Source organism: Mastigoproctus giganteus, chromosome 5 (assembly GCF_048544385.1).
Source record: "Mastigoproctus giganteus isolate SK-2022 chromosome 5, ASM4854438v1, whole genome shotgun sequence".
Classification (NCBI taxonomy): domain Eukaryota; kingdom Metazoa; phylum Arthropoda; class Arachnida; order Uropygi; family Thelyphonidae; genus Mastigoproctus; species Mastigoproctus giganteus.
The window spans coordinates 71504885-71519388 of NC_143579.1; the positions used below are offsets into that span (position 1 = coordinate 71504885).

The following is a 14504-nucleotide window of genomic DNA, read 5'->3' on the forward strand; positions in this document are numbered from 1 at the left end:
GACTCTCATCAACCGGTGCAATACCACCACTTTGCTTATTGGAGGCTTGAAGTGGTGGAACCCATGTTTAGTCTCTGGAGCTAAATTCCGGTCAACCTTTCCCCATCTCTTCCATCATGCAGTATGATTGATGACTTTTGAGGTTATGATGAACGTCGTGGCGAGATCCAATATTCCTTACATTTCGAGGGTACAGCTCTAAAACGGAGTTCGCAGGCCGGCCGCTAGTTAGTACACCGGACTGAACCTATTGGTAACTCTCTAGGAAGCTTCCGGATCAGCTAGTGTATAATCTTGCTGCCTCTACTCTGCCAGGTAGTGACTGGAGGGAGTCCGAGTAGTGTGTATGCGGGGAGCATTGTCGAGGCCATGTTATGTCAAGGATCTGGGTATATTCTTACCATATGTACGCCATATCCAAAAATTTCATTACTTCATACAGCATTTCCACCCACTTTTTCTTACTATTGAATACATCATGAATTGTCAAACTAATAGAGCAAGCTTATCTGCAAAAAGATCTAAACCTCCCAAACACTTCCTAATTCATTTCACAAATATACATGGTCTCAATTCTAATCTCAACGATGTCCATTTCCACTTGCAGCCTGCAAAACCCCATGTACGTTTTCTGACAGAATCTCAGTTATCAGTTGATTTAACTACTGCTCATCTCAGATACCCAAATTATTCACTGTATGATTCTTCGCCCCAAAGGTGGTACTTGTGCATATGTTCGTTCTGATATTCCCTGTCAGAGACCTGGCAATTTGGAATCTCCTCTCTTTAATCTTCTCTGGCTTAAAATCTCTCTACCTCATTGTGTCAAATTCATCTGTTGTTCTCCCAACCGTCTCTACCATCTCTCTCTACCGTTCTTTCAACTCCACTAATCACTTGGAGCTCTTTGACCTCCTCTCTTTGCAACTTGACTTTCTCCAGTACAACTTTCCAAACAGTGAGGTAATTTTCCTTGGTGATTTTAATGTTCACAACTCCAGCTGGCTTCTGTTTTCTAGTCACGTCGACCCAGCTCGTCTAGATGCTGAGGCTTTTGCAATTACTAATGACCGTGCACTGATTGTTCATATACCTACAAGAATACCGGACAATCCTAATCATACAGCCAGCATGCTTGATGTTTTTCTCACAAACAACCCTTCTAAGTACATGGTCAAAGTGAGAGATCCTTTAGGCACTTCAGATCACAACTTGGTGATTGTCTCTTCTCCCATGGAGACTTTATCTCATGGCTATTCCCAACCTCGTGTTGTTTGGCATTACAAGAAGGCAAAATGGGATGACTGCGAGATTTATTTTTTTCTTTTCCTTGATCAGATTATTGTTTCAAAACTTCTGATGTCAACGTTTGCTCAAATCATGTAAATGAAATTATTCTTCCAGGAATGGAATCCTTTATCCCACACTCCACTTTAAAATCTTGTTCTTTATCTTGGTTTTCCAATAAATGTGCTAAGGATGTTCAAGAGAAGAATGTTGCCTATTGTAATTGGCTTGTTTCTAATTCTTCAGTTACATTTTATGCCTACACCAAAGCTCGCAACAATCGTAAAGCAGTTAATCAGTCCAAACTAGAGTTTGAACAGGCTAAGATTAGAAAATTTGCTTCTTGCCCTAATGGTAATCGAGCATTCTGGTCTTTTGCCAAAGCTATTGGCTGCAGCTTTTGCCCATCTCTGCTCCCACCTCTGTCCAAACCAGATGGTTCTGTTGTCACTTCAGCCAAGGATAAAGCTGATCTTCTAGCATCCCATTTTTCTTCCAACTCATGTATTAATTCATTGGAAAGGTTCGGTGAAACAGAAGTAATTGTTCTTGACATCTCAAAGACTTTCGATAGTGTTTGGCATAAAGGTCTTCTAAACAAGCTTCCGTCTTATGGTTTGCCAACTGTTTTTTGTAATTGGTTATCCAGTTTTCTCTCTGAGGGTGGTGTTGGCGCCTCTGTAGCCAGGTGGGAAGGAGCAGCAGTTCGTAGCACACGCTTCTTGATTAGACCCGGGTTCGAGCATGTCACCACCAAATACGGAGGATGCGGAAAGGTCAGGGAATGACCACCGCATTTCCCGGAGCAATATGGCCTTAGTTGCTAATGCTCCTAAAAACCAAATAACACAAATAACACACTCACTTAGGGTGATGGTAGATTGCTCTCTGTCTTCTAACTTCTCCACTAATGCCGGTGTCCCCCAAGGTTCAGTTCTTTTCCCCCACTCTTTTCCTCTTCTATATTAATGACCTTCTTCCATTGACTGGAAATCCTATCCATAGTTTTGCCGATTATAGCACATTGCATTCCACTTTCCATTTTGAGAAACCTTGCCCTGTCCAATCAGCTTCAACTTCTCGAAAATCTGCTACCAATTCCTTAAATGCCGATCTTCAGGTAATTCTCCACTGGGGCAAAGATAACTTAGTTGATTTCAACCCTTCTAAAACTCAGTCTTTTCTTATATCTCCTTTAAAATAACTGGATCTATCCAGTTATTTTAAAGGAGGCAGCAAAGCAACTAAGCAAACCCTTAGCCATAATTATGAGAGCATCCTTGGACTCAGGGGAGGTTCCCACGGACTGGAGATGTGCAAATGTGTCCCCAATTCTCAAAGGTGGATCGAAGGATGACACGAGTAATTACAGACCAGTTAGTTTAACTTCTGTTCCGGGTAAAATAATGGAGTCACTGGTTAAAGATGCATTGCAGGATCATCTAGACAAGACTGCAGCAATAATTCAGACACAGCATGGGTTTGTTAAGGGAAAGTCTTGTCTGACAAATTTGATTGGTTATTATGATGTGGTCACAAAGGAACTGGATGCAAAAAATAATTTTGTTATCATATACTTGGATTTCAGGAAAGCTTTTGACACTGTTGCGCATGGAAGACTACTGTACAAATTGGAGCAGAATGGTATTAAGGGTAAGTTGCTACAATGGATAAAAGGATGGTTAAGTGGGAGAAGACAGAGGGTGGTAATCATTGGGTGCTGCTCTTCGTGGACTAATGTTATTAGTGGAGTCCCACAGGGTTCGGTGTTGGGTCCACTGTTGTTTTGTGTATTTATCGATGATATTGATGAAGGTATATCAGGCTTAATGTCGAAGTTTGCAGATGACACAAAGGTTGGCAGGGTTGTTAATGACAGTAATGGCAGTGTGCTACTGCAACAGGATCTAGATAATTTGGGCAGATGGGCTAAGAAGTGGCAACTGAAGTTCAACCTTGACAAATGCAAAGTACTGCATATGGGTAGAAGTAGCCCCAGAGAAACGTACCAACTGTGTGGTACTACACTTAAGGTGGTAGAAAATGAAAAAGACCTGGGAGTAATTGTGCAGTCAGATATGAAGTTTTCTGAACAATGCAGACAGGCTGCTAGGGCAGGTCATGGGGTTTTGTCAATGATATATAGGAATTTTGCTAGCAGGGAAAAGGAGGTGATTGTCCCTCTGTATAAGGCAATGGTCAGGCCACACCTTGAGTACTGCGTACAGGTCTGGAGGCCTCATTTTAGGAAGGATGTAGATTTGCTTGAGCGTGTACAGAGAAGAGCAACACGATTGGTGAGGGGAATGAAGGGATTCTCTTACCAAGAGAGGCTTAAGTTCTGCAAATTGCAGTGGCTGGAGACTAGGCACCTGCGCGGTGATCTGATTGAGGTCTATAAGGCCTTGAATGGGTTGAGCACGCTGAATTCTGATGGGATCCTTCCACTTGTTCAGATTACGAACCTACGGGGACATAAGTTCAAATTAAGAAAGGACAGAAGTAGAATAGATGTGCGGAAATTTGCCTTTAGCCAGCGGGTGGTTAATTGCTGGAACAAACTTCCATCTGTCGTTGTGGAAGTTGATAGGTTAAATAAATTTAAGGAGGAACTGGACAGGCATTTGGAGGGAATGGTGTGATTTTTTTTTTTTTTTTTTTTGGCTGATGCTGCATAAGCTCCTACACTTGCTTTCTTGCATCATGTGCCACTACTACTACGACTACTACTACTATCTCGCAAAAAGGATTCTTCTGCTCCTATGCTTATCTTTGGTGACATTCCGATTTCTAGGCAAACGATATATCTCTTTTGGGGATTACCCTGACTTCTAATCTCTCTTGGCACAAGCACATTACAAATATTGCTTCCTCTGCATCTAAAAAACTTGGTTTTCTCTTTCGCTCTCGGCATTACTTTTCTTCCAAACTGTTCACTATGTATAAATCGCAAATCTGTCCTACCATGGAATATTGTTCCCACATCTGGGATGTTGTTCCGAAAACCTCTCTGAGGCTTCTTTATATTCCATTCAGAAGGGGGCAGTTATGTTAATTAATGATTCATCCTAACAGAGTCTCTCCACTCGCTGTCTCATTGAAGTACTGTTTCTGTTGCATGCCTCTTTTACAGATACTTCTATGGGCACTGTTCTTCTGAATTGGCTTCTATAATTCCCGCTGTCTCTCTCTTTCAAAACAGTGAACACATGCAACCACCAGCCAACATCCATTTACTGTCCAACTTCAAACTCACAGAACCAACTTTTCATCTTTTTCGTTTATTCATTTAACTGCTGTTTTCTGGAACAACCTTCCTTTATATGTATTTCCTGAAAATTAGTCTACAGAAGTTCAAGTCCAATGTCAACAAATATCTTCTTTCGTCTTCTCAACCTCCAACCCAAGCACGGTACTAAGTACTATAGGTTCTAATACCTCTCGTGTTTGGGGTTTACATGAAAAAAAAAAGGCTAAAAGGGGCAAGGATACTAGCTTTTGTGCATTAAAAAAACCTTTTACATGATCTCTGTCTCTCATAAGACTTAATACATATGAATTAACTCTTCCCACTGCTGGAGAGTCTAGCTGTCATTTAAATTCCACCAGACTGTCAACCTTAGCCAACCAAGAAGATAGTTTATTACTTTGGTTGAAAACATGCTGATCAAATATAACCTTCTTGGGGTTCAGTCTAGCTTTTCCCAATAATTTTATATTTATGCTCTTAGGTTTTTTTGTTCCTCTTTGTTGGATCATTTGAAATGAGCCAGAAAGTGTTCTGGAAGGTATGGATTCTGTGTAACTTCAAAATTACATCATATTTATTCATCGTAGAAGTTTACTATCATTATTGCTCAATGTAGATAGGTGGTCACCATAGAGATATTGATTCTTTAAAGTTAAACAGTTTACCTACAGGCTTTTTATAAGCATTTTTACTCTAATAAAATAAGAATAAAGAGGGTGATTAAAACAGATTAAGCTAGTTTTAAAACATTTTTCTAAAAACAAATAATGGAAAAATTGACATGTATCATATGGTGCATGTATTGTATTATTAAAATGAGTTAGTTAATAAACAGGATTTTTTTCACAGAAACATGTAAGGTGTGTTGGCCAGTTTTGATTTTTTAATTATGCATTCATTAAACAGTTTTGTGAACTCATGTTTGGTTCTAAAGGTGGCTGAGTGGGTGATGTTCAGGATGCCAGTTAAGAATACCTGGGATACCATACCTCTCTGCACTACTTATATATTTCGACATTTGTTTTTATTGTTCAAATTTCCTTAACATATCAAAGAAAATTTGCTTAATTGCTAGTTACTTCATTGTTTATATTATCAAAGATTTAAAACTAGCTTAAGAGAACACACAGTTGCAGTGTGTTCTCTTTAATAAAGTCATTTAATTCTTTTTGTGTTACTTCCTCTTCATATACCTTTCCTTTCACATACTGGATTGTCAATGTCATTCAGTTTGCTGGAAGTGGATAATGCATTGCGATTGAGATTCTGATAAAGAATTAATGTTTACACAAAAATTTCAGTGTTTTCCTGTTTTTCTGATACCAAGCAAACTGGCTATAAAACTTACTTTGGGGAATCTTTAATAATTGCTAATTGATTAACTTTATCCCATGCATCAGTATTCAACAGAAGAATGTGGAATACTGATACATGTACATCTATAGTGTTTGAAAACTCAGTTATCACTGAGCAGAGCAACAGTTATTGCAGCAGTTACTGAAGATACTTAACTTTCACATTTTACAAGTTCTCAATTTTTGTGTGAGCTTGTTATTGTTTGTTATTTGGTTTTTAGGAGCATTAGCAACTAAGGCCATATTTCTCCAGGATATGCGGTGGTCATTCCCTGACCTTTCCGCATCCTCCGTATTTGGTGGTAACGGGCTCGAACCCCGGTCTAAACAAGAAGCGTGTGCTACGCACTGCTGCTCCTTCCCACCTGGCTACGGAGGCGCCTTTTGTGTGAGCCGAACAGTTGTTCATGATCATTATGATTTTTCAATTTTCTGGGCTTATTTAGACTTACTAGTTAAAAATGGGAATAGCTTCTTAGCAGTAGTATTGACATTAATAAAAGAGCAGTCTCTCACTCTGTCTCATCTTATTGAAAATCATTTCACTAAACTTATCTGTTGAAGGAATTCATTACATCTTGTGATGCTTCATTTGATATATCACAAGCGAGCTGTAGCCAGTGTTCATGGCAACAAGTTAAAGAGATTGTATGCTTGAGCTTATGTGCTGTTCAACATGTATGTAGTCATGATAGATATGCACTCTTCTGGCTTTAGCCATCCTTGGAATAAAAAAATATTCACTAACATTTCAATATTAGTTTTCACTAATAGTTTTAAAACTATCCATTATTCCAACTGATGTTTAAATCTTTCACTTGAAATTTTCTTTTAAGTCAGAGTTCCTTCTTTAACTGAAAGAAAATGCAGCCTAAATTTAACACTCTTTGTAGAACAAGGTAAAATTGCCTTATTAATTTTGTCATCCTTGTTTTTTGTCACTTTTCTGCATAACTCAGTTTTTTTTTTTTTTTAATTCACCCAAGATATCCTTAGATTTCTTTGCTTGTTAATTTTTTCTTGCATAATCCAAAACTTCTGCAATTATGACTCTGCTGACTGCTGAAACCAACAGTTAGAGGGGGATACATTCTTGACAACAGAATTCGTTAGGTGTTATTATCTACTTCATAATGTTTTCTGTTACTTAGTTTAAATTGGACTGCATTTAGGTTTCTTTTACTATGTTTTTAACTCCAATTGAAATTTCCATGTTATTAATTTATGAAATTATTATTAATTATTATTTTAATTTATTTAGAAAGCATATTTTGTCTGTCTTTTATTAATAAAAGCATTTTTTACAATTTAGTTTCATAGTTCTCTTTAAACTTCAAAAGAGTTAAATTTATGAAAAAAATAATACAAAAAGTTATATAGTATTTAAATTCTCTAATAGATTTCCAACTTTAACAAGTTAAAAAAAAAAAAACATTTGTAGTGTTTAGACAGGTGATTAGTTTACTGGATTTTCAACACACACACACACACACACACACACACACACACACACACACACACACACACACACACACACACACACACCCCTTATGGATATCTTTACTTTTCTTCAGTGACCATTGAATTTTGGTCACTTTAGGCAGGTATACATGCAGGTGGTCATTTGAACAAATTCCGCTGTATTTATTTTAAAAACAATCTTGCAAACTATTTTTTATTATTCTTTCCAGTGTGTGTTGTCACCTTCCTTTTCATTAAGACTTTTCAACTTTTCAGTAAGAAAGTACTTTTTGGTTAAATATAAATGTTTATAAATTGTTTTATAAAAATTTGCATTTAAAACTGATAGGAATTGATGCATTAATATTCAATTAATAGTCCTAGTTTATAAAGTTAGTGAATGCATAATAACCTAAATATGAGAGATTCTTGAAGTGAAAAAAATTCTTGAGCTCACTATAACTTTAATAAAATTATTAGAAGGCTACATATCCTACACATAATCCTAGACATATATATCTTACTATGTCATCTCAACTTACTATGTTGTCTTCTCAGTCTCCAACCCATGCATGGTACTAAGTACTATAGGTTCTAATACCTCTCATATTTGGGATTTTCATAAAAAAATAAAATAATATAACTTTAGGGCATGGAGATTAATTTGAAAAAGTTACGTAAGTGTGCAAATGGGGTTCTGGTAATTTCCATTCTCCTCCCCCATCACTTGCTTAACTTAGTGCTTGATTTTCATGAATAGGTTGCTTCTTTTAATTTCCACTCAGTCATAAGAGTGTCATAGAAAGTTACTGAAAAGTATGATCATAGTTAAACAGTTTTGTGTTTATGCTGGAATTGCATTTATATTGATGAGGTGCTACTACTATCCTGTATATTTGGGTGGAGATAGATTTCATGTATACAGTGATCCCTTACTTAATGCAGTAGTTCACTTTTCAGAAAAGTACTACATGAAGTGCAAACACACCTTGCCCATAAGAAATGGAAATCAGAATGGGAAATTTTAAAATATTTTGTATTAGGAAATTGAAATGCTTAAATTGTATTAAGAGTGTTCAAGTGTATTATCAGAAGAAAATAACGTGCTAGCAAAATGCTTAATCGAACTGACTATTTTAAATTTCTTAGGTATAATAGTATTAATGCTATTATATCTATGGGAAGTAGAATTCAAGGAAGACTAGGAATGAGTTCCCATGAAGTTATGAATGTAGGGTAATCACCATTCACAGAATAAGTAGCAGATATGAACATATCTGCTACTTATCCAACTCATGCCTCTCAATGTGAAAGATAAAAAAAAAAATTATACAACTGATTTGAAAAATCAGAAATTAAGTCAAACATCTACAGTATTGACAGGTTGTAGTGTGATGGGAAACACTGATTCATATTGACTGCATTTTAGCTTTAATTTAAAGCAGGTAAATAGGGGCATCAGTGAGTTCCTCATGACATTGAGGAGCTCACTAACACATCTGCTTGAACCTGTGTGGTTCAAGTTTATGTGACTACTAAATACAGTGCTGTCCTTGTATTCTCTCTCTCTGTCTTATAAATTCCTCTTACTCTATATGATTGTCCTAGAGTATAAACACAAAATTTGTTTTTGTTTTTTATTTTTTAACTTTTTGTTATTACAAGTACTTTGTGTAAAATTCCTTTTAATGTAGTTAACAAAATTATTTTATCGGAACTAATCATCAAATAATTTTGGTCAGTAATATTTGGGGTGGGTATTGTTTTCTAGTAGCTTCTAGATCTGCCCTCTAGGTGTCACTTGATGTATTTCCAGCATAATGTATGGTGTGCTGCAGGAAAAGATTGGCCACCTCTAATTTGTCAGTAATGATGTCAATAAGTACACATTTGTTGTGTTGATATTCCTGAAATTATTCTATAATCAAACTATGATATTATTCACAAACAAAATGTTAATGCCCAGCTAAAAAATAAATTTATAAATTTTAAATTGTCAGAAAAAGCCTATTTTATTCAAAGTAATCACTGTCTGATTGAATGCACTTATGCCATTCTAAAAGTTTTTGAAGAGGGTTAGCAAAGGCATTCAAAAAGATGATCTTCAGTTCAGTAGTTAAGTTTTTCTTTGTCCTCAACACCCCAAAATCTCTTTCCTTTGAGGGCAGTTTATCATGGGAAAGAGGAAGAAAAATGTCTGCTAATGCTAGACTGAGAAGTAGGGTGGATGGTTGCTCTGTACAGTACCATGCTTCATGAGAAATGGCTTCACAAGTGTGGCGCCTCCGTAGTCAGGTGGGCAGGAGCAGCAGTGCGTAGCACACTCTTCTTGATTAGACCGGGGTTCGAGCCCATGACCACCAAATACGGAGGATACGGAAAGGTCAGGGAATGACCACCGCATATCCCCGGAGCAGTATGGCCTTAGTTGCTAATGCTCCTAAAAAAAAACCAAAACAAACAACAACAAGTGTGGAATAGGCAGGACCATTGTCATGCAACAAGAACCAGCTGCCTTTTTCTCGAAATTATGGGCTCACCTGGGAAATGCACATCAGTAGTCGTTGAAGTACCTGTATGTAGAATGCAGCTTTGACTCTCTCCCAGGTACAAATTCTTTGTGAATCATACCCTGTTTGTTGAAAACCACTATCAGCATTCTCTTGATTCTAGACTTCTGTATATGAAACTTTTTTTTTTTGGGCTTTGGTGATGATTTTGAAGTCCACTACATGCTATGACACTTTGTCTCTGGGTTGTACTGAAATACCCAATGCTCATCGACAGGGAAAATACAGTTGAGGAACTTGAGGATTATTTTAACATCTCTGGATGAAGTCTTTGTTTCTGCTCATCTGTGAGGCACAAATTTTCCACAGATCTTTTTCTTTAAATATTTGTTGCATTTGATGAATTGTCTTCTGATTCATATCCTTCTCAGCCATCATTCTGAGGATCAAAAGATGAACTCTTACCACAATTTTACAAACTTTTGCTGCTCTTTCCTCATTTCAAGAGGTTGATGGACCCTTTCTTCTTGGGTCATTGCAAACATCCTTGCATCTGTCTTAAAATCACTTATACCCTTAAAACACTGATATGACTTAACATTTCATCACTATAAACGGTTTTTAACATTTCATGTTTCTGTTGCAGATTTTCCCAGTTTAAGCAAAATCTGATATTTGTTCATTGCTCCATTGTGAAATTATGACATGGAATGTTATGCTATTAAAAAAACTTGCACCCTATCAGCCTACTGTAAAATCTGTACCACCATCTGTTGGAAGAAATTTGAACTTCAGTATACTACTGCTGTTTATTTTAAAACTCATCGTACATGACCATAACAATATCAGTTTGGGAATTTTATTGCCACACCTCGTATGTACTCAGTATATACAATTTTCTTTTCAGTATTTATACTCAGTTTGTGCATCTCTTGAGTGCTAAAAAGAAAATATGTACCCAATGTTTTCTGATATAAGTTCTTGGCAATATTTACACAGAAACTGGTAACAAATTTAGGAATTAACAAGATATACACACTTTTAAGGGCCACACAAAATTTTAATCTATCGACATTATATGTTGGATGGTTGGTAATTATTTTACAGTAAAAGTAAATACAGTAAAGCATGAAAGGGAGCTTAAGACTCATTTATGCATAAAGACAGAATGTCAGTATGCAGCTGATCATTTAATGCAAAAAGATAATAAATTTTTGCTGCTGCTTGGAACTTACAAAAATTTCTCCCTAATAATTAGAAATAATGCACAAGATAGCTTTCTAGAGCATTACAAAATATATACAACCGTGGTAAAAATAACTGTTTATTTACTTAATTGAAAAATTAAGTAAATAAATAAATCTTTGTGAATTCAGTTGGGGATAGACTGAGACTAAGGATGAATGTGGATAGAGAAAGGGTAAATGTATATTTTATGAGGATTCATCTCATGAAAATGAGATTTTCCTATATATATATAAATTTAAATATATATAAATTTCCTATATATATAAAAATATAAATTATGTGACCATATGAGTATAAATTTAAGGATTGGCACTAATGCTTGTAGTGAACTGTAGGTTCACTGGCTGTCCTGTATGTATGTGTGTGGGAAATGATGTGCAATGTTAAGAGACAATATTGTATACACGGTGATGGGCATATCCATGCAAGTGAAGGCATTGTTATTATAATGACTGAAACACTTTTTGAAATGCTTCTTTAAAAAATATTTAGAAGGTAATGTCCATGCTATTTTTCAGCTCACAGGGACTGCTGGTATGTCATTTGTAGAGGTGAATTGGTCAACTGACAAAATTATGCACAGATTCTTAGAATTGATCCAACTTACCATTGAAAACAAGGGACAGACATTTGATTGATGGTATCATTTTGTTATGTAGCAGTGCATAACAACATGCTATAGCCTGCACTGGGGAGTGAGTGAGCATCCTTCATACAATCCAGATGTTGCCATGCAGTTTTCATGTTTTTTGAAGACATAAAAGTTGGTTCTGCCTGAACAATAAAGTGAAGGAGGATGTCAAGCAATAGTATCAACTGTAACTAAAGGACTTTCATGTCAAGGTATAAAAAGTCAGTTGTACTGTGGATAGAATAAGGGCATTAATAGTGATTTAGATTTTTTTGAAAAATCAGGTACCATTTATTGGTAAATAAATAACTCTTGTTTTCGTTTGATTCACTCCATCTATTGCAAGAAAAATTATAGAATGTGGAGGAAGCAAAAAAGAATTGAAAGAGAGGACTCATCTTATAACTAAAAATATTTAGAGACACTATAGAACCTCATTAATACAAACTCAGTTTGTAAAAATATCTATTTATGCAAGCATATATCATTCGTCTACTAAAGGATAGCCTAGATAATATCCATTCATTACAAAATACATTTTTGTTCCTTGAGAAATAAATTATGTTATTTTGTATGGTTAAAGCAAAGTTGGTACAATTCTAATTAATTAAAAATTATTTCCAAAAAAAGAATAAATTGCTGTTCAAAGAGAGTCTTGCAATAGTGGAAAATTAAGTGAAGAATGCATTACCGTTGTATTATGCTTAGGTTGACTATAATTCCATGAGGCCAAAACAGGACAGGGAGAAGAAATGTTATTCAGAAAGAGTAAAAAAAAAAAATTAAATGTTTTTAGGTTGATGTGGAGGGCAACTGCACATCATCAAGTTCATACCAAGAATATTTTTTGGATGAATGTATTTTGCATAACAAATTTTGGTTTCTTTCAGTCATGGTGGTAACCACCGGCAGATAAAATTCTTGGCATTTGATTAACATGCCTCTACCTGTGGTTACATGAATGACTGCTACCTGCGATGGCAGCCATCCTACTATATAATCAAGATTATAGGTTATGTTGTGCCAATATTTAAGCTTTTTTTAAAGTTTTTTTTTTTTTTTTTTTTGTTAAAAAAAAGAGACAAAAACAATATTTTTACTAAAACAATGGGATGGCTGAGACATAGCAAAAAACAACACTGTCCCATTGAAAATGAGACATATAGTGAGCCTAATTATGCTGCAAAGCAGATGGCAGTACAAAATTATACCCACTTAGCATTTAGTATTAGCATTAGTAGTGGCAAATGATTCAAGAAAGCCAGCTTATACAGCATCAGCAAAAATATTAAACACTTCCCATTTTACCTGTTCATTCCTTCCAATAGTTTTAATTCTTCCTTGAATTTTATTTAAGCTATCAACTTCCACAACAACAGATAGAATTTTGCTCCAGCAATCAACCACTCTCTAGCTAAAGGGAAACTTCTACACATCTATTCTGCAATTGCCCTTCCTCAATTCTTTCTCTTGTTCAGTCTTGTCTAGTCTGAACAAAAGAAGGAATCCCATCAGCATTGAGCTTGCTGATGAGGCAATCTGATTGATCCCCTTGCAGGTGCCTAATCTCCAGACACTGCAATTTGCAGGACTGAAGTCTTCCTTGATAAGAGCACCCCCCCCATGCTCCCTCTCACCAATCTTGTTGCCCTTCTCTGTACTTGTTCCAGCACCTATACATCCTTCCTAAAATGAGGTCTCCACACCTGCAGATGCAGGTGTGGAGACCTCAACACACCACACCTGCAGATGCAGTACTCAAGATGTGGCCTGACCATTGCCTTCTACAATGGGATAATCACCTCCTTATCCCTGCTAGCAAAATTCCTGTATATCATTGACAAAACCCCACGAGCTGTCCTGGCAGCCTGTGTACATTGCTCAGAGAACTTCATATCTGACTGCACAATTACCTCCAGGTCATTTTCATTTTCCATTTCCCTGAGTGTAGTACGAAACAGTTGGTACATTACTCTAGGGTTACTGCTACCCATATGCAGTACTTTGCATTTGTCAATGTTAAACTTCAATTTTAACATTGACAAATGCAAAGTACTTTCTCAGCCTATCTGCCTAATTTTTCCAGATCCTATTGCAGTAGCATTACTACCATTAACTACCCTGCCAACCTTTGTATCATCTGCAAACTTGGCCATTAAGCCTGATATGCCTTCATCAGTATCAATGATAAATATAGAAAACAACAATGGGCCCAACACTGAATCCTAGGGGGTGGCTCCACTAATAACGTTAGTCCATGAAGAGCAGTGTCCGTTGATTACCACTCTCTGCCTTCTTCCACCTAATCATCCCTTTATCCATAGCGGCAACTTGTTTTTAATCCCACATTGCTCCAATTTGTGCAGCAGTCTTTTATATGCAACAGTATCAAATGCTTTCCTGAAATCCAAGAATATGATATCAAAATTATTTTTTGCATCCAGTTTCTTTGTGACCACATCATAGTGGTCACAAAGGAACTGGATGCAATAAAATTGGTCAGACAAGATTTTGTTTTAACAAACCCATGCTGTCTGAAGTATAATTGCAGCTTTGTCTAGATGATCCTGCATTACTTCTTTTACCAGTGACTCTATTATTTTTCCTTGAACAGAAGTTAAACTTAACAGGTCCGTAATTACTCTTGTCACCCTTTGATTCCCCTTTGTGAATTGGAGATATATTCACACATCTCCAGTCATATACTTGTTACTGAAAAAAGAAAAATTTTCCAGGCCAAGACTTTTTAAAGTAGTTAACCA

At 36.3% G+C, this 14504-nt stretch overlaps 1 protein-coding gene across 2 annotated transcripts in view; it reads left to right on the top strand.

The window, feature by feature from the left end:
• The window catches only part of LOC150085480 (NAD(P) transhydrogenase, mitochondrial-like), a 445310-nt gene that overhangs the window by 41165 nt on the left and 389641 nt on the right, over window positions 1–14504 (top strand). The window lies entirely within an intron of this gene.